At 51.6% G+C, this 19,709-nt stretch overlaps 1 protein-coding gene and 1 long non-coding RNA gene across 2 annotated transcripts in view; one reads left to right on the top strand and one right to left on the bottom strand.

Moving 5' to 3' along the window:
* The window catches only part of TDRD9 (tudor domain containing 9), a 2,714,501-nt gene that overhangs the window by 1,982,715 nt on the left and 712,077 nt on the right, over positions 1 to 19,709 (top strand). The gene's annotated exons all lie outside the window — the stretch shown is intronic.
* The window catches only part of LOC146798921 (uncharacterized), a 405,452-nt gene that overhangs the window by 282,338 nt on the left and 103,405 nt on the right, over positions 1 to 19,709 (bottom strand). Inside the window, exon 4 of the long non-coding RNA XR_014968795.1 lies at positions 4,635 to 4,724. This is a non-coding gene — a long non-coding RNA (uncharacterized LOC146798921). The remainder of the gene's footprint in view (positions 1 to 4,634; positions 4,725 to 19,709) is intronic.

The raw sequence follows: 19,709 nt of genomic DNA, 5'->3' as shown, positions 1-19,709 counted from the left end.
TTATGAAGTTTCCTAATTTCCTCATTTACTGCAGTCTCCTCAGTAGGAAATACTTTCATTTTTTTTTTTTGGTTCCACAAGAAGGCATTCAGATGTGTCACACATTTGCCATAAATTCTGAATGTTAGCACTCTAGTTGCTCATTAGATCACTGTAGTAAAGCTACTGCTCACCAGGGAATTCTGCTGCTGATATTCAAAGTGCATGTTTCAGTCTGCATGTCAGAATTTTTTTATGAAATAGAAGAGGATTTCAGAAGTCAAAATGTGCCCTAATTTTTCTTTCTGCAGCACTAATCATGCTTTCTATGGCAAAATGATGTTCCTTTGTAAATTAAATGTTTTAAGAGTTACCACTTTATTCCAATCAACATGGCTTCAGGTGTGCAGTACGTTTTTCATAAGTAGGACTGTTAGCGCTCTAGTTGTTCTTTAGAACACTCTGGAAAGCTGCAGTAGAACACAAAGGAATCAACTGACAGTCTCTGCCCTTGTTGGATGTACATGTTTTACTGAGAATGTCAGACTTCATTCTCACATGACTGAGAAAGATAATGTGAATTTACCGAAAATATGCTCTCAGTTTAGCTTATAGATCACCTTCCAAACCTCTGTGGGAAAAGCATGAGAAAATAGTTTTCTCTCAAACATGATTCATGATATCACAGCAGAAGGCTTTTTCACATGGTAAAATCACCTTAGAACACAACACAATTCCTAAAATGAGTATGGTACCATCAACAAATGATTTATAATGTAACTAAAGTCTTAAAACCTTCTATTAACTGCAATGCTTTTTAATGAGGTGCTATCATGTATATTGGTCCCAAGATGGCTGCCAACACTTCTTGGATGAAGTACTGACAGCCAATCAGATCTCACGATGAGATGTGTGGTTAGGCTCAGCCCAGATATATCTATCTTTTTAACTCTAATTTTCTCAGGAACTACTGAACGGATTTACACCATTTAAGCAAAAGGCACGAGTCTGAACTGAGGACTACCTCGTTGCCAAATTTGGTGTAATTCCGTTCAGCAGTTCGGGCTGTAGCTGCGTCAACCGGTCCTATGGGAAAATGCATGGTGAAAACGCGTTTTGGGACCACCCTTTTTTCTCGGCCCCCGCTTGACGAATCACCGTGAAATTTTCAGGATAGGAGCGGACCGGAGCTGGCCAAAAGTTTGTAAAATTTCGCGAAGATTCGCCAATCAGCACCAACGTTATTCCAAATAGAATGTTGCGGATTTCCTATGGAAAATAGGTCCTAACTATAACTACCTACTGGTGACTGCCAGTAGGTAATATATATATATATATATATATATATTTTTTTTATGTTATGAATGTTATGTATATTTCAGTGTATTGCATACGTTATTTCTATTTGTTTCTAACTTACAACCCTGAAGAATTCCTGCATGACAGGACGAAACGCGTTGGCTGTGGCTTTTAAAGAACAAAACAATAAAGAAGAAACTTTTCCGACTTGAGGCTCATTTGATTATAACTATATGTAATAATCTGTTCTCTTTGTGTGGTGCAGCCCTGATTTAGTTTGTTTGTAGCTGCACACAAGTGTCTGGGCTCAGCACATGCAGGAATCACTGCTACAGTTTCACAACTAAAGCAGTGCTACTGGTGGCCAGGTCTTACTAAACAGACCAAGTACTTTGTCCTCAAATGTGACATTTGCCAGCAGATGAAGGGCTCCACCGTAGCACGTATACCACAAACACCTTTATTGATCTCTGACAAACTTCTCGCGTGAGGATATTTGAATCACTGCGGCCCCTTGCAGTCAGACGGGGATTACAAGTACATCTTGGTGGCAGTGGAGTCATGCTCCAGATTCCAGTGGGCTTTGCACCAGTGCTCGGCTGATGCTCGAACTGTTATAAAGGATATGCAAGTCTTTCTTGGAACATACACAATTGGCACACTACATTGCAACTAGGGTCCCGTGTTTAGCTCGCGGGCTTACAAAGAAGCCATGGAAAGTTTGGGTGTGGCCTTGCAGTACTCCTCCCCTATCATCCTGGGGGAAATTTGGTCATTGAGAGGAAGAACCCTGACTTCATGCAATCCTTAACAGCTAGGGTACTAGGCTGGGGTGGCAGGTGGGTCAGTCACCTATATGTGGTCCAGAGGGCACTTGACAACATGCCAAGAAAATCCCTGGAGAGTCGAACACCTGTTTGCGGTGAGAATGAGGTACCCTACCTGGATAGTGTCAGCACGGTGGTGGCTGAAACGTCATTTGACATTAATCGTCATTTGGAACATTTACAGGACTTTAAAGCAGCATCCAAGTAAAAGGGACTGCCACTGGGGAAGTGAAAACAGTATTGGCAAGTCCTGCCTGAGTCCCAAAGATAGGGGACCTGGTCAGAGAGAAACTTTTGGACAAAAAAGATTTGGGCAATCTTACAGAGTGCCTTTATCCATCCTGGTTGATCGAATGTACAAGAAATGTACTTCTTCCACCACTTTCCGGTCACTGAGACAAAAGGTTTGTCTCAATTGATCTGATCAAACCACAGTAGGCTATGTGGGCTCCTGGGTAGCCGCCACACTCCTCTCGCTACCATAGAGGAAGCTCAGATGGAAGCTTTAATAACAACTGAAGACTCCACTTCCCAAAGAAAAGCTGTAAACAACAATGAAATGATGCTTCTCACTGTACAATCAACAAGTACAGAAATTGCAATTTGAAAAATTGACGACGTCTATGTAAAGATGCCACAGATCGAGTCATCTACCAGTTCTACAAAACCACCTGAGCTGCCATGAATAGACCGGACAGCATCTGGTTGCTTCGTGCAATATAACGATTTCTCATCAAATCCAAGTGAACCAGAGCTGCCAACACCGCGTCTCTCTTTCAAGCTATGAGTGTATGCTTTCTATCTTTGGCTGAAAAAGTCTTACTTGATTGTTCCCTGGATACATCTCTGGATTAAAATTGGATTACTTTTCCTAGTACTTTGGATTGGAATAGTGACTGTCTTTTTCCTACTTCTGATGGACACTTTCTCCCAGACGCTCTGGTTTTTAAACCACATGCATCATCGCACCACATGCATCATCGCACCGTGTACTGAGGGACCTGTCCCTGGTAAACATTACAGCAGTTCCAGTTCCTGAAGGCATTGTATGGGACAGGGTATCATATGATGCGTATGGTCCTACTGAAGTTCTGAAAATTCCTTATTTGTTTAAAATTTCTTTAAATGACATCATCACCTCTAGTACTTTCCTTGATGATTGGGACATTGAAACAGTACATAATTTGCTTTCAGATTTAGAGCAGCTGCATTTCTCTAATGATGAATTGTATGATGGTACATCTAATTTTGGTGATATGTTTTGCTATCAACATTATGATGGCACAAGTAATTTTTGAGACGTTCTGTTACCAGCATTTTGGTCACCATTTTTTACATAATGCTAGTATCCCATGCACTGTTTATATTTACACACAATGGAAACACTGCCCAAAACCGCCAAAAAGTAGTTCAAATACTTTTGCACAGAAATGTCCTTTTTTTGTAGTTTTTGAAACATCAGACCCAGCCTCGTATTACTATAGGCTTTCACCTACACCTGCAAAGAAAAATATTTTAACAAACACCAAGCTGGTATACTCTGCTTCCTTTATTTTTCAACTGTCTATACAGGGTTTTGACTTTTGGAAAGACACCATAGATACAAAATCTATCTGGGGGACAAAAGATTGGCTCGTTCATGGAACGAAGGCCTTATTTAGAGCATGTCTCATACCACATCAAATGATTTTCCTAAACGAGACCATGCAACAAACTTCTTGTCTTGGTATAGCAAAGATAAAGGATTTGAACACACCGCGTATTCCCGCATGCTCACACTGTGAGAATTGGCAGCACTTTGCGCACTTCACTGAGGATACACTGGATACCATGATACGTAATGGTTCTTAAAATTCATCAGACCCCAATTTGAAGGGATGGTTTATTTGGCCTGTGGACACATACAGGTGTCAATCTAGATTCCTGGGTAACACCAAAGGGTTTAGTATCAATAGGCTTGATCAGGGATATGTACAAACAACACTCGCGGGTGGTGGCGTCACATAGTATTGTGAAGTTATGCCTAGATTGGCTACAAACCTCAACACTCTACCAGGTTAAACAACACTTGTCCCTTCTTTCTGATATCATGGATCTCAGGGATTTTTTTATTTAGCCCTTGGAATCCACATTTGTACAGAATATACAATGAGCTGTGGAAAATTTATCAACAGAAAGCTGCTGAGAGATTGTGCGAGATAGATAAGGTTAATTTAGAAAAAACTTTGGCTGTGGTTGACAACGGTATGACCGCTTTACCCTCCAGAATGTATTCACTGGGCAACATAGTATCTTCGGCAATTGACGTAATACAACAAGACATGTCTATTATACAACATGGACAGTCACAATTACAGTCAATCAAGATCAGCTGGACGTTACAAACGCTAGGTTCTGTCCACGTGCCATGGCACTACATAAACAGTACACGTCTGTTTTCGGCATACAATCTAACTGAAAGACAAATCATAATGGCACGCAGAAATGAGAAATATACCATGTTGCACATTGATAAATTAGACCAATTACCTTTGACCGTGGCTGAGACACCATTCACTGATTGGGATAATCCATGGTTACGTCACACTACCGATCACGACCTTTCAATTCCAATATTGTCTTCAATACCAACAGGCAGATAAGAAATAAGAAGACCAGACATACATATCTTGAAATATATCATAGTGCTTACAGAGCAAAGGATATAAGTCGAGCTATGAGCTCTAGTACATTTGCAACAGTTGAATACTCAAGCATGTTTAAACACAATGGCAGAAAAGGGGTCGCAGTGAGCCTCAGTCCAGTTAACCATAAGCAGAGGATCAACGATGAATGCAATGTGAAATCAACTTATACAGCACAACTATGAGGGAATTAGAGGGAAGGAGAGCGGTGGAGGTAAGGAAGGGGTACGCGGAGCTGCTCCGTGCATTTGTGTTTATGGACAAGACAGATCAGCTGTGGCTAAGCAGAGCTGGTTCTGGCGGTTAACATAGTGAGTTGTCACGGGCCATGCTTATGGGTTTGCTCACAGTGTTTTGCTAAGGTGTAGCCTGGAAGGTGGGAGAGGCAGGGGCCTCGATGTGCCGTGTTCCAGCCGGTGGGGAGGATACTGTGGATTCCTGTTGTAAGGTAAGCAAGTGAGTGCGATAAGTATGCCAAATGTCCTTGGGGTGGGAAGTGGGGGGCTGAAGCGTGCAATATATCTGTTTGCATGTCACAGTACGCCACGCTGCGAAACCAATCTGAAAGAAACACGTTAGTTAGATTCCTCACCTTAGAATATCCCCAGGCGTCAGACTGGATCCGGAAGATTTTTCGTCAGCAATACCCCTTGCGCGTCGCTAGGCGTCGTCTGCGGCTCCGCGTCCGTCGTCGGCGTCGTTCGCCGGAATGACGTCGTCGGAGTACTTAGACGCCGCCCTCGCGCGCTGACGTCAGTTCTTCTTTTTTCGGCGCCAGTAAGCGCAGATCCGGGAGAGCTACCCCTTTAGTCACTTTTTGACTAACTTTTTTTCAATCCTTTTTGATCTTGTCTCGACTCCCGTGCCGGTAGGATGCCTGGTTTTAAAGCCTGTGCTGACTGCAACCTCTTGATGTCGGTTACGGACCATCACCGCCGGTGCCTTTACTGCTTGGGCCTCGACCACGACGCGGAGTCGTGTTCGGACTGCAAGGCCCTAACCTCGAAGGCTAGATGGGAGCGGTCCCGTAAGCTTCTCGAGCTTCGCCACTCGGCTCCGCGCCCCTCTCGATCCCGGTCCAGGAGGAGGTCCAAGGATCGGTCGCGGAGCCGCAGCCGACGCCATCATCGATCGTCTGGCTCCAAGTCTTCGGGTAAGTCGAAGCACTCCAAGAAGTCCAAGAGGCGACACCGCTCTTCGGACTCCCCTCGCCGGTTGCGCGACTCGGCCGAGGGTCAGGGTGGTTCCACCCCCGCGGCTCCAGCGGAGCCGCAGGCGCCGCGCAAGTCCCCATACCTGCCGGTCCCTGGCACTGACGCGACGCCGGCGGAAGTCAGTGCCTTCCTCTCGGCCATGAGGAACCTGGCTCCGCCGTCGACGCCCGCTGGCGCGCCTTCGGGCCCCGCGGACCCGACTGGGAAACCTTGCCTGCCGGCGGCTCCGGCCCCGGCGCCGTCGACGGCTCCGGCCTCGACGCCGCAAGTGCCCGCGGGACCCGTTCCCGAGTCCCCGTCGACGCCGGTCGACCTCGTCACGCCTCCTCTGCCGGCTTCGACACCGGTACCACCTCCGACGCCGGCTCCGCTCGGCGTCGAGCCCCAGTTCAGCCCCGCTCCGGGCCCGGCGCCGTTACGGCGTCGATGGACGCCGCGTTCGGCGCCGCTGGAGACACATTTTGTCTATCGCCCGGCTCCGATCCTTCCTCCTGCATACCAGGAATCGGATGATGGGGGCGAATGGGAGGGATCCGAGGATCCTATGGCCGTTCAGGCTCAACTGTCACAGGACTGGGCAGATGAACTGGGGGAGGCCAGTGGTCTGGATACCTCTCCAGACACTGGATTCATCTCTCCTCCGACTGTGGCTTTGGAGGAGGGTGCTGCTTTCTCTGTGGTGCTGCGCAAGGCAGCCGCAGCCCTTGGGCTCGAGCTACCTGCCGTGGCTGTGAGGACTAACGTCCTCACTGAGGTGCTTCAGTCTGCAGCAAGCTCAACTGAGCCTCTGCTGCCATTCAATGAGGCCCTCACTGACGTTCTGCAGGGCACCTGGTCCAAGCCCTCCACAGTTACTCCTGTGGACAGGAACGTCGCCAGGTGCCACCGCCCTGCTCCGGGCGACCCCAGTTTTCTGTCCCAACACCCTACCCCCGAGAGCCTGGTTATCCAGGCCTCTACCTCCCAATCCTCCTTCCCGACCGCTCCGCCGGACCGGGATTCCAAGAGACTGGAACAGTTCGGCAAAAAGCTGTTCTCCTCCCTTAGTTTGGGCCTGCGGTCTTTGAACTCCGCCTGTCTCTTGGACCGTTATTCCCACTCTCTGTGGGATACGGTGGAAGACGTGCTGCCCCTGTGTCCGGAGGAGGTCCAGACACAACTTACCCAGGCTCTGGCCGATGGGAGGGATGCAGCACGACATGCTATCCGATGTGGGCTTGACACTACGGACTCGCTGGGTAGGGCGATTTCTACCTCAGTGGCGCCTAGACGTCACGCCTGGCTGCGGTCCACGTCCTTTTCGGGCGATGGCCAGAGCACTCTCATGGACATGCCCTTTGATGGCACTCGCCTTTTTGGCGAGAAAGCGGACAGTGCGCTGAATCGCTTTAAGGACTCCCGGGCTACGGCCAAGTGCTTGGGCCTCTCGGCCCCGCGGTCGCAAACTTCCGCCTTTCGCCCCTTTCGTGGCCAAGGAAGGGGTGCCTCCTCACGGACGCCTAGCCACCAGCCGCAGAACCAACCTGCGCGCGGTCGCGGACGTGGTTTCCGCCACGGCGGTTCTGGAGGACGACGCGGTCAGCCCACATCCACCCCGGCAGCATCCGCCTCAAAGCCTTCCTAGTCCGAGCTTTCAGGCCCATTCCACGCCAGTGGGCGGCAGAGTTCGCCATCACCTGCTCCACTGGCGGTCCATCACATCGGACAGGTGGGTGCTGCAAATCGTCCGAAGGGGCTACTCCCTCCCCTTCGAGACAACCCCTCCAGCCATGCCACCGCAGCACCACCGTATCTCGGGGGATCATTTGAATCTTCTCCACGAGGAAGTTTCGGCCCTCATGGCCAAGGGGGCCGTCGAGCGCGTTCCGAGCCCAGAAGTAGGTCGTGGTTGTTATTCCCACTACTTTCTGGTTCCCAAGAAGGGCAAAGGGCGCCTACGCCCTATCTTGGACCTCCGGAACGTCAATGCCTTCCTCCGGAAGGAAAGGTTCAAGATGTTAACTTTGGCTCAGGTTCTAGCTGCCCTAGACCCTGGAGACTGGATGGTAGCGTTGGACTTGCAGGACGCATATTTCCACATCCCCGTCCTGCCGGCCCACCGGCGTTACCTGCGGTTCACGGTGGGCCAAGAGCACTTTCAGTTTACCGTGCTCCCCTTCGGCCTCACCAGTGCCCCTCAGGTGTTCACGAAAGTGATGGCGGTGGTCGCAGCTCATCTGTCTTCTCCTATCTCGACGACTGGTTGTTGAAGGCGGGCTCGCCCCAGACAGTCGTCTCCCACCTCCATACTACGGCGGATCTCCTGCATTTGCTGGGATTTTCCATCAACGTGCCGAAGTCACACCTGAGTCCCTCTCAGAAGCTCCTCTTCATCGGAGCGGAGCGGTTCTCGATTCGGCGCAGTTCCGGGTCTATCCGCCGGAACAGTGGGTCCGGGATATTCAGGCCCTGATTCCCATCTTTCGGCCTCTATTCTGGGTTTCGGTCAGGCTAGTGTTGCGGCTTCTGGGGCTGATGGCCTCCTGCATCCTACTAGTGCATCACGCCAGGCGGCGCATGCGGGCTCTGCAGTGGGACCTGAAGTTTCAGTGGGCCCAGCATCACGGCAACCTGTCCGACCATGTCTTGATCTCGGAGGGCACTGCACAGCAGTTGCAGTGGTGGCTCATGGACCGCGATTGGGTCAAGGGCAAGAGCCTCTCCCTTCCCCAACCGGAGCATGTCGTAGTGACGGATGCGTCCCTCCTGGGATGGGGTGGCCATATGGGAGAGGCGGAGATCAGAGGCCTCTGGTCTCCGGCGGAGTCTCGTCTCCACATCAACCTGTTGGAGTTGAGAGCGATCCGACTTGCACTGAAAGCCTTCCTTCCCTCTGTCAGGGGAAGTGTCGTGCAGGTGTTCACGGACAACACCACCGCCATGTGGTATTGCAACAAACAGGGCGGGGTGGGGTCGTGGACCCTTTGTCAGGAGGCTCTGCGCCTCTGGACGTGGCTGGAACACCAGGGCGTCACACTAGTGGTTCAACATCTGGCGGGCTCTCTGAACGCCAGAGCAGACGAACTCAGCCGCCGGTGCATGATGGATCACGAATGGCATCTGAACTCCGAAGTGGCGCAAGGTCTCTTTCAGCAGTGGGGAGAGCCTTGGTTAGATCTATTCGCCACCGAAGAGAACGCGCAATGTCAGCAGTTCTGCGCGTTGGAATTTCCAAGGTGGCACTCGCTCGGCGACGCTTTTCGTCACGAGTGGAGTTGCGGTCTGTTGTACGCCTTTCCGCCTATACCACTTCTGCCCAGAGTGCTGAAGAAGATCAGGCACGACCGGGTCCAAGTCATCTTGGTGGCTCCGGATTGGGCACGAAGGTACTGGTATCCCGAGCTACTCAGTATGTTGACCGATCCTCTGATACGTCTGCCCCTTCGGGAGGATCTTCTGTCGCAGCAGCAGGGGACGGTCCTCCACCCGAACCTGTCCAGCCTCCACCTCCATGCGTGGAGATTGAGCGGCGGCAGTTGATGCCATTTGACTTGCCTCCTGAAGTCTGTGATATCATTCTGGCAGCCAGGCGTCCCTCCACAAAGACGGTATACGCCTGCCGGTGGAACAAATTTGTGGCATGGTGCACAGCAAAGGCTGTGTATCCCCTTTCCGCCCCTCTTTCTGAGGTTCTACTGTTTCTTCTTTCTTTGGCCCGGCAAGGTTATCTTGCTGCCTCTCTGCCTTCTTGCGGCTTCCTGATCAGCCTTCTCTTTTCAAGTCCCCTGTAGTTACACGCTTTCTAAAGGGCATTACTCACACGTTCCCTCCTGTCCCTTTTGTAATGCCTCAGTGGGACTTGAATCTTGTTCTCACATTTCTGATGTGCGCTCCCTTTGAGCCTCTTCATAATTGTCCTCTTCGTCTGCTGACGCTTAAGACTGCTTTTCTGGTAGCCATCACCTCAGCTAGACGGGTGAGTGAGCTCCAGGCTTTATCTTCAAAGCCTCCTTTTCTCTCTGTTCATCTGGACAAGGTTGTCCTTCGGCCTCGTCCCTCCTTTCTTCCGAAAGTGGTGACTCCATTTCATCTTGGGCAGTCTGTCACCTTGCCCACCTTCTTTCCGCCTCCGCATCCTTCTAAGGAGGAAGAGAGGCTCCACCGTCTGGACCCAAAACGTGCGCTCTCCTTTTATCTGGACTGCACAAAGCAGTTCCGGGTGGACGACCAACTTTTCGTTGGATACGTGGGTGCTAAGAAGGGGAAAGCTGTGCACAAACGGACCATCTCTCGGTGGGTCGTTTTGTGCATCAAAATTTGTTATTCCTTGGCAAAAAAGGACCCTCCTGTTGGGCTGCGCGCCCATTCTACTCGGGCCACGGCGGCTACCACTGCTTTGGGACGGGGTGTCCCTTTGCAGGACATCTGTCAGGCGGCAACGTGGGCTTCGCTACACACGTTTGCCAGGCATTATTGCCTTGACAGCCAAGTCCGGAGGGATGGCTTCTTTGGCCGTTCTGTCCTCCAGGACTTTCTGGTGTGATCTTGGTTCGCAGACCCACCACCGGGGATGGTATTGCTTGGGTATCTATTCTAAGGTGAGGAATCTAACTAATGTGTTTCTTTCAGATGAACAAGTTACTTACCTTCGGTAACGATGTATCTGTAAGAAACATTAGTTAGTTAGATTCCTCACCGACCTACCCATCCTCCCCGTTCTGCGAACTGACATCTAGGGTTAAGGTTATCCTTTTCAGGCCCCTAGATTTTATTTTTGGCACCAGTGTCGGTCTTTGCATGGCTCTGCGTTCCTGGCGTGGAAAGCTATGTACAAGAACTGACGTCAGCGCGCGAGGGCGGCGTCTAAGTACTCCGACGACGTCATTCCGGCGCACGACGACGGACGCGGAGCCGCAGACGACGCCTAGCGACGCGCAAGGGGTATTGCTGACGAAAAATCTTCCGGATCCAGTCTGACGCCTGGGGATATTCTAAGGTGAGGAATCTAACTAACTAATGTTTCTTACAGATACATCTTTACCGAAGTTAAGTAACTTGTTCTTACCTCTTTCTTGGGGCGTTGCCGGGTCCTCCAATGAAATTCAATTTCCCTTTTGGCTATCAGCAATGTGATGGGTGCAAATCTACAGAAGCAGCGGGGATATCTGATACGACGCCCAGCCAGGCCAACACCAGGGTCCAGAACGTGGATATGATTGGGCATGTCTAGGTCATATGGGCGAAGTCTGTGCTCGGCAACTGGCACTAAGGACATTGAGAAGTTTTGGCGGGATCATATCTAGCTTTTTCGACGGGAGTAATGTAGCATCTGTGCACATCTGCTTCGACTGCGTGCCCATTCTTTGGTAGTGAGGGGGTTGTCCCAGATCCTCCACCCACTGATGCCGTGCCCCTCTGTCACGGATCTGTCTGAGCGACAAACACGCTTGGTACAGGTAAGTGACCAGGTGTGAGCCATTGTGATCCGCTATCAGAAGCGTGAGAGGTGTGAATTCGTCTGGGGAGAGGGGAAAGGACGGGCGTGTAGCGCGCAGGGAGGTCAATACCCATGTCATGATGAATCTACCATATGGGACATATCGGTGTGTGCTGCAAGGTCAGTAAGTGTAACAATGTGTCAATCAGGGAAGAGGTGCCCAAATGTATGTACATACAGCTTTCATAGAGTACGCTGAACAACTTCTACGCTGAAGCCGGTAGCCATGGATTCTGGGGTCTAGGCAGCTTCGGTGAGTATAGAAAGCCAGAGCCAAGAAGCAAGCGTAGTTTCCCCCAGCACGTAGTGGGCAGTGTTTGTATGCCGTTGGGATCCAACCGGACACCTTGTGGGAATATCGCATTTAGAGGGGTGGGGGCAGCCAGTTCTTTTTTGGGTTTACTGTAAGGTATGCATGCATCAGGGTGGAACCAATAATATGCGAACTGGGCCTGTGCCACTAAGCAATATAAGTATAGATCAGGGACCCCAAAACTGCCTCGTTCGTAGGGCAGTGTAAGTGTGTCCCAGGTGACTTGCGGCCTTCGACCTGCCAAGACCAGGCAGAGGAGCTGATCACGCAGATGTGAAAAGAAAACTTTTATCAGGGGGATGGGTATGTTTACGAATAAGCAAAGAAAGCAAGTGAGAACATTCACTTTAATGAGAGCTATGCGGCCGGCCATGGACAGCGGCAAAGGCATCCAGCAGTCTATTTGCATGGTCAGTTTGTCCATTGCGGGTCAAAAGTTTAAACAAATTACCTGTTCTTTGCTACTGTGTAGCCAGATGTCGAGGTATTTAGTGGTTTCCGTCGCCCAAAGCAGCGGGAAACTGCCGCTAGTTGGTACAGTCGCTTCGTGAAGGGGAAGAGCTCAGACTTATCCCAGTATATGTGTAAGCCTGACATGTCTCCAAATCGCCCAATCTCGTCGACAAGGGGTTGCAGATTGATGGCTGGCTCTCTAATGAAGAGCATTATGTTAGCTGCGTACATGAATAAATGCAGTGAGCCAGGGCGGAACCGGAGCCCGCTGTGCATGTGCTTCTCATGCAGGTGTCTGACCAAGGGGTCCATGGCCACTATACAAAGTAGCGGCGATAGCAGGAATGCCTGGCGGGTGCCATGCAAGATCAAAAAGTGGTCCGATAATGAACCGTTTACCCGGAGCCTGGCTGTTGGGGATGCATATAAGAGCGATACCAGCGCGATGAAGTTGTTGGGCATGCTCAGCGTGCGTAGTGTGGCAAAGAGAAATGCCCACTCCAGAGAATCAGAGGCCTTCTGCGTGTCAAGAAGCGCCACAGCTGCGGGCGTGGTCAGGGAGATCCTATTTAACACCGAGACAAGCGTCCTGAAGTTAAGCGCGGTCGATCTATGAGGTATGAAGCTGGATTGTGCCAGGGAGAGAATTCGGTCAAGCAGTAGCGACAGCCTGTTTGTGAGCATCTTGGCCAGGATCTTATTGTTGAAGTTTATCAGGAATAATGGCCGGTAGGAGGAGTAGGCTTCGGGATCCTATCAAGGCTTAAGCAGAAGATACACTGCCCACTGCCTCTTCACGCATCAACGGAGGCCTGGGTGCCCTCTATGAGAGATTCGGCGTACACCTCAAGGAATTCCGGCACTAGGGTCTACTTTTATGTTTTGTAGAATATTCCTAACAGGCCGTCTAGGCCCGGCGCCTTTGAGCTGTCAAGTGCGTCTATGGCCTGGCCAATCTCCTCGACGGTGAAGAGCTCGCTGAGGAATTGCGCCTGACCAGAAGAAAGCCAAACCATTGCCACCTCCTCTAGGTAGGCTAGGTGGTGAGAGAACCCAGGCAGGAGCTTAGTTGTGTAAAGGATCTTGTACTATGTAACCAATTATTTTAATATGTCGTTGTTGTCCGTGACTATGGAGTCATCTGCCCGCTAAAGAGATGTGATGTGCCCGATGTACGGGGAGGACGCACCAGGTGTTCGAGCGTCCTACCGGGGCGCTGTCTCTCACCGTATCTACGCGCAACCTGGTATTTGCCCAACAGTGTTGCCTCTCTATTGGTTTGGTCCTTAAACTCCATCAGTAGCGATTCTTGTTTGAACGTGGTGTTGGGGGTATAGGAGGGACCGTCTAGCTGAGCCAGATCAGTCTTGAGACGGGCGAGGCTACCCTGTATTGCCTGCAACACCCCTGCTTGTTTTGAGATTACAGATGCCCCAAATATATGCATTAAAGGCATCCCATACTACTGCATAGTGTGTCAATGAGCCCATATTGAGAGTAAAATATTGGAGGATCGCATTGTGTACTTCTGTTTTGAAAAGTCTATTAATGGTGTGGCGGAAAGAGTCCATTTACGCTCCCAGCCAGTTGCGTAGGGAATATCTGAAAGAGACACGTTAGTGATAGATTCCTTACCTTAGAATGTCCCCAGGCGTCCATCTGGATCCGGAAAGTTTTTCGTCCGCAGTACCCCTGCACGTCGGAAGGTGGCGTTGTGCGGCTCCGCGTCCGTTGCTGGCGCCAAGATGATGTCAGGGAGACTACTTAGGTGCCACCCACGTGCTGATGTCGGTTCTTTTCTTTTTCCGCGCCAGCAAGCGCAGATCCGGTTAGAGCACGTACCCTAGTCATTTTTTGACTAAACATTTGAGACTTTTTGTCTTCCATTTTTGAGTCTTAGACTCCTGGTGCCACGTAGGGATGCCTAGGTTTCAATCCTGCGGGGCTTGTCGGTAGCTGACCCCCATGTCGTCTGTCTCTACTGTCTGGGGCGCGACCATGACTTCCGGTAATGTTCCGACTGTCTGGCTATGGCTTTGAAGGCCTTTGCTGGAGCGGTCCCGCAAGCTGCTGGAGGCCTGTCAGTCGTCCCCGCGCCGTTTGACGTCCAGGGGTCGTTCGAGGGAGCCATCACCCTCGCTCCTCTGGGTCAAAGTCTTCACACTCTGAATCGGGTAAGAGACGTCATAAGAAGTCAAAGAAGCGTTTCCGCTCTCCGACGTCCCCCCGTCGGTCTCTGGACGCGGACGAGGGGGCCGGGGGTCCCACCCCCTTTGAAGCCTGTGAGTCCCGCGGCCTAAACACCTTATCCGGGTCCGTCGGCGACTCCTGCCCAGGTGCAAGATTTTCTTGCTGCCATGGACCGTCTTTTCAGGCCTCGGGCTCCCACCGGCGTGCCTTTGGGCCCCGTGGTTCCAGCTGAGGGCCCTCCCTTGCCGCCGGCTCCGCTGCCAGCGGCTCTGGCCCCGGCGCCGCAAGGTCCTCTGCTGGCGGCCCCGGCACCACCCGCGGCTCCGCTCCCGGCGCTGCAGTGGGTTCCGTTCGTTCCCCCACCACCCTTGCCCGGGCTCCCGGACAATTTTGTTCCTGGTTGGGACTCTAATTTGGTCACGGAGCCCGACCGGCGCCGTTCACGGCGCAACCATTTATATTCCCCTGTCCCTCTCCCACCGCTGCTGCCTGTTCCAACGGGTAGTGGAGGAAGGGGGCGACAGGGAGGGTTCTGAGGACCCTCTTGCACAGCAGTACGGGTCGGAACAGGAATGGACGGAAGAGTTGGAGGATGCAGGTGGCCTTGACCTCTCATCTGACCCTGGTTTTCTTTCTCCTCCTGCTGTGGCTCTGGAGGAGGGCGCCACATACACTGTAGTGCTACGTAGAGCAGCTGAGGCCCTTGACCTCGACCTGCCTACGGTAACCCTCAAAATTAATCTCCTCACTGAAGTGCTTCAGCCGGCGGCAAGCTGTATGGAGCCCCTGCTACCGTTCAATGAGGCGTTAACTGACGTATTGATAGACCAGCCACGGGGGTTCCCGTGGATAAAAACTTGGCCAGGTGCCATCGCCCAGACACGGGTGACCCTGCTTTTTTGACAACCCACCCTACCCCGGAGAGCTTGGTCATCCAAGCCCCCACTTCCCAAAGCGCATTCCCTACCGCCCCGCCGGATAAGGAATCCAAGAAGCTGGAACAGTTCGGCAAGAAACTGGTTTAATTTGCCAGCTTATGGCTGGGGTCGTTGAACACCGCATGCCTCTTGGGCCGCTATTCCCATGCTGTGTGGGATACGGTTGCGCAGGTGCTGCCTCAGTGTCCGGAGGAGGTCCGGACAGTGCTTTCCCAAGCTGTTGCAGAGGGGAAAGATGCAGCAAAGTTCGCCATCAGGTGTAGACTGGACACCGCAGACTCACTGGGTAGGGCAGTTTCCAGAACAGTGGCCCTACATCGCCACGCCTGGTTGCGGTCCACTGGTTTTTCAGGGGATGTAAAAAGTTCTCGTATGGACATGCCCTTTGATGGTACTCGCCTGTTTGGTGATACGGAAGATAGTGCGCTGGAGCGTTTTAAGGACTCCCGGGCTGCGGCCAAGTCCTTAGGTCTCTCCACAATGCGCCCGGCCACGTCTGCTTTTTGTTCCTTTCGTGGCGAACAGAAGGGGCGCCCAACACGTTATTTCAGCCAGAAGCCTACGCAGAACCAACCTCTGCGCGGACGTGGTTCCCACCTTGGCGGGACAGGGGGCCAGCGTGCGGGTCAGTCCACCACCGCCACCGCAGCATCTGCCTCAAAGCCTACCTAGTCCAAGCTTTGGGGCACACCCCACACCGGTGGGTGGCAGGATTCGCCATCACCTTCCTCACTGGCGTTCCGTTAACGCGGACGGGTGGGTGCTGCAAATTGTCCAAAGGGGCTACTCCCTCCCCTTCGAATCTGCCACTCCAGCCATGCCACCTCAGTTCCACCGTATGTCGCGGGACCATTTTGCGCTTCTCCAGCAGGAAGTCACGGCCCTCTTGGCCAAGGGGGCCATCGAGCGCGTTCATGGGCCAGAAGTAGGACGTGGTTGTTATTCCCACTACTTTCTGATCCCCAAGAAGGACAAAGGGGGCCTGCATCCCATCTTGGACCTCACAAACGTCAACCGCTTCCTCCGGAATGAGAAGTTCAAAATGTTGACTCTAGCTCAGGTTTTGGCTGCCCTCGACCCTGGAGACTGGATGGTAGCGTTGGACTTGCAGGACGCATATTTTCATATCCCCGTCCTGCCGGCCCACCGGCGTTACCTGCGGTTCACGGTAGTCCACGAGCACTTTCAGTTTGCAGTGCTCCCCTTCGGCCTTACCAGTGCCCCTCGGGTGTTCACGAAAGTGATGGCGGTGGTTGCAGCTCATCTGCGCAGATAATGGGTTCCAGTCTTCCCCTATCTCGACGACTGGTTATTAAAGGCCGGCTTGCCCCAGGCAGTCTTCTCCCACCTCCAGACTACGGCCGACCTCCTGCATTTGCTGGGGTTCTCCATCAAGGTGTCGAAGTTGCACCTGAGTCCCTCTCAGAAGCTCCCCTTCATCAGTGCGGTTCTGGATTTCATGCAGTTTCGGGTTTATCCTCCTGAGCAGTGAGTCCGGGATATTCATGCTATTCCGATCTTTCAGCCTCTATCCCGGGTTTCAGTCAGGATGACCCTCCGGCTCTTGGGCCTCATGGCCTCCTGCATCCTGCTAGTGCAACATGTCAGATGGCATATGCAGGCTCTGCAGTGGGACCTGAAGTTCCAGTGGGCACAGCATCAGGGCAACATGTCCGATCACGTCGAGATCTCGAAGGGCACTGCACGACAATTGCAGTGGTGGCTCACGAATCATGATTGGGTCAATGGCACATCTCTCTCCCTTCCCCAACCTGGAGCACACAGTAATGACGGATGCGTCCCTCCTGGGATGGGGCAGCCACATGGGAGAGGCGGAGATCAGAGGCCTCTGGTCCCCAGCGGAGTCCCGACTCCACATCAACCTTCTGGAGCTTCGAGCGATTAGACTTGCACTGAATGCATTCCTTCCCTCTGTCCGGGGAAGTGTAGTGCAGGTGTTCACGGACAACACCACCGCCATGTGGTCCTGCAACAAACAGGGCGGGATTGGGTCGTGGACCCTATGTCAGGAGGCTCTCCGCCTCTGGACATGGCTGGAACATCAAAGCATTACCTTGGTGGTTCAACACCTGACATGTTCTCTGAATGCTAGGGCGGACGTACTCAGCCGCCGGTGCATGCTGGATCACGAATGGCATCTGAACTGGGACGTGGCCCAAGGTCTCTTTCTGCAGTGGGGAGAGCCTTGGTTAGATCTATTCACCACCGAAGAGAACGCGCTATGTCTTCAGTTCTGCGTGTTGGAATTTCCAAGGCGGCATTCGCTCGGTGACGCTTTTCGTCACGAGTGGAGCTGCGGTCTGTTGTACGCCTTTCCGCCTATACCACTTCTGCCCAGAGTGCTGAAGAAGATTCGGCGCGACCGGGCCCAAGTCATCCTTGTGGCTCCGGATTTGGCACGAAGATACTGGTATTCCAAGCTACTCAGCATGGTGATCGATCCCCTGATCCGACTGCCTCTTAGGGAGGATCTTCTGTCGCAGCAGCAGGGGACGGTTGTAGTATCTTCATATAAGGTTTACTGTTCTCCTGTATATTGTAACTAGCTGCTCAGCCAGTGTGAGTGTTCCATGTGGAATGATGACCTGACTAGAATGTTGGTGTGTGAGAGAGACAGTTGAGAGGATGGGCTGAGCAGCTAGCAGGCTGCTCCTGGTGGGGCTATACTATGGACTTTACTATCTTAATAAATAACCTAAAGATATATACTGGCTACGTCTGCTGTGTCACATCATCCTATGGAACCAGGTCACTTCAATTGGCGACGAGTTGGACTAAAGAAACCGTGCGTGTAACCTCAACAGACTGGTGTGTAACTAAACTGGTGTGTCTTGAAGAAATTTGGACTGAAGAAAAGAAACTCCTCATTTGGCGAAACTACCTGGCACCGTGAGCCCCACCAGTGACCACAACACCGGTCGTCCAAACCTCCATGTGCCAGTTGGGGTGAGGAGTGGAGCTGCAAGCTGTTCCCTAGCGCAGCACAGAGGTTTGCCTCAGTCCAGTTTTTACTTCGAGGTGTTGTGTCAAAGAGCCTCCTTGTGGATGTCTTCGCGACCAAGATTGGTGTCTTTTGAAGGCTGCTGGCCCCTGTGACAGTCGTGTAGGAGAAGTACCTGCAGTCTCTTTGTGTTGGACTGTGGAGGGCCACTTGATGATCGTGAAGTAAGTGTTTGGGGAGCTGTCACCGGAAGAGGTGTTTCTGGTGAGGAGTGCTACTAACCCCAGATCCCTGTGTGGTACTGTTTGTCCTATATTGCGGACAGCCCCAACAACAGCGTGCTGTACCGTTTGGTTGTGCGTACACCCACAAGTTCTGCGCCTGCATGGAAAGTCTAGTACTTGGATGTGGCTTTCTACATGTCTGCAAGCTACATGGGCGCAGCACACGTCAAGACTCACATGGACAGCTGTCCTGCGATAAACCTGTCTACTGCCAGGTGTTGGCGCGACTTTGGAGGTGCCTGAAGAATGACTGTGTATGATACAGGTTTTTACAGGCTGCGCAAGGTATTATATCGAGATGTGGGCACAACGTAGAAAATGTCTACATTTTGTCTCTTTCTGCTCCCTCCCATCAAGGTGTGGACTATGTCTACTTCTGTCGCAGAGATTAGTAAACATGGCCCTGCACTTCAAATGAAGCAAGTCTGGTATGGTAACTGTTTGGTGTATTTTTGTCACTCAATCATTCTTGTTGCGGTTGTATTAGTGGACTTCTTGTTTTTTTTACTCCTATTTTGGGCCCCAGCCGTCTCTCACACTTTTGGAAGTTCAACCGTCCTGTTGGTGTTTAAAATAACAAAGTGCGCCATGCTCAGCGCGCGCACTCACCTTCTTGTGGATTCTCTGACTTTCAGTGTTCAGTGACGCATAAGATTTCTCCTCCGTCTCTGCCTTACTAAGCAGCAATGTTGGGCGCACTTTCTCGCCTACAACCACCCAGCACGGCGTCATCTAACGTCGTATGCAACAGGGTTATTTGGAGCCTGAAGCCTGACGGGAATGTCGTTTTCAAAGTGAATTAGGATGAGGCTGTTTTTTTTTCTACACCGGCCGTGAGTGAAAGTTGTTTTATTTTCAAAGTGTCTACCATCTGGTTCCAGGATATTATTTTTCTTTTTCGCGTTCCACACCAGGATTTCAAGATACTGCCACATGAATCTGCCACATGAAGAAATCTCTTTATCGAAATGTGGAAAACAAACTTGGAAGGGTTATCGGAGCTCTTATTTTCTCGAGTGCAGCGTAGGATTGTACTTAATGGTGTAATCTTGTTTTCAGGTACTTTCTTGTATTCACCGCCCAGTGTTAC

Source organism: Triturus cristatus, chromosome 9 (genome assembly GCF_964204655.1).
Source record: "Triturus cristatus chromosome 9, aTriCri1.1, whole genome shotgun sequence".
Classification (NCBI taxonomy): domain Eukaryota; kingdom Metazoa; phylum Chordata; class Amphibia; order Caudata; family Salamandridae; genus Triturus; species Triturus cristatus.
The sequence above is the reverse complement of the archived record's forward strand: the minus strand, read 5'-3'. Positions and strand labels throughout refer to the sequence as shown.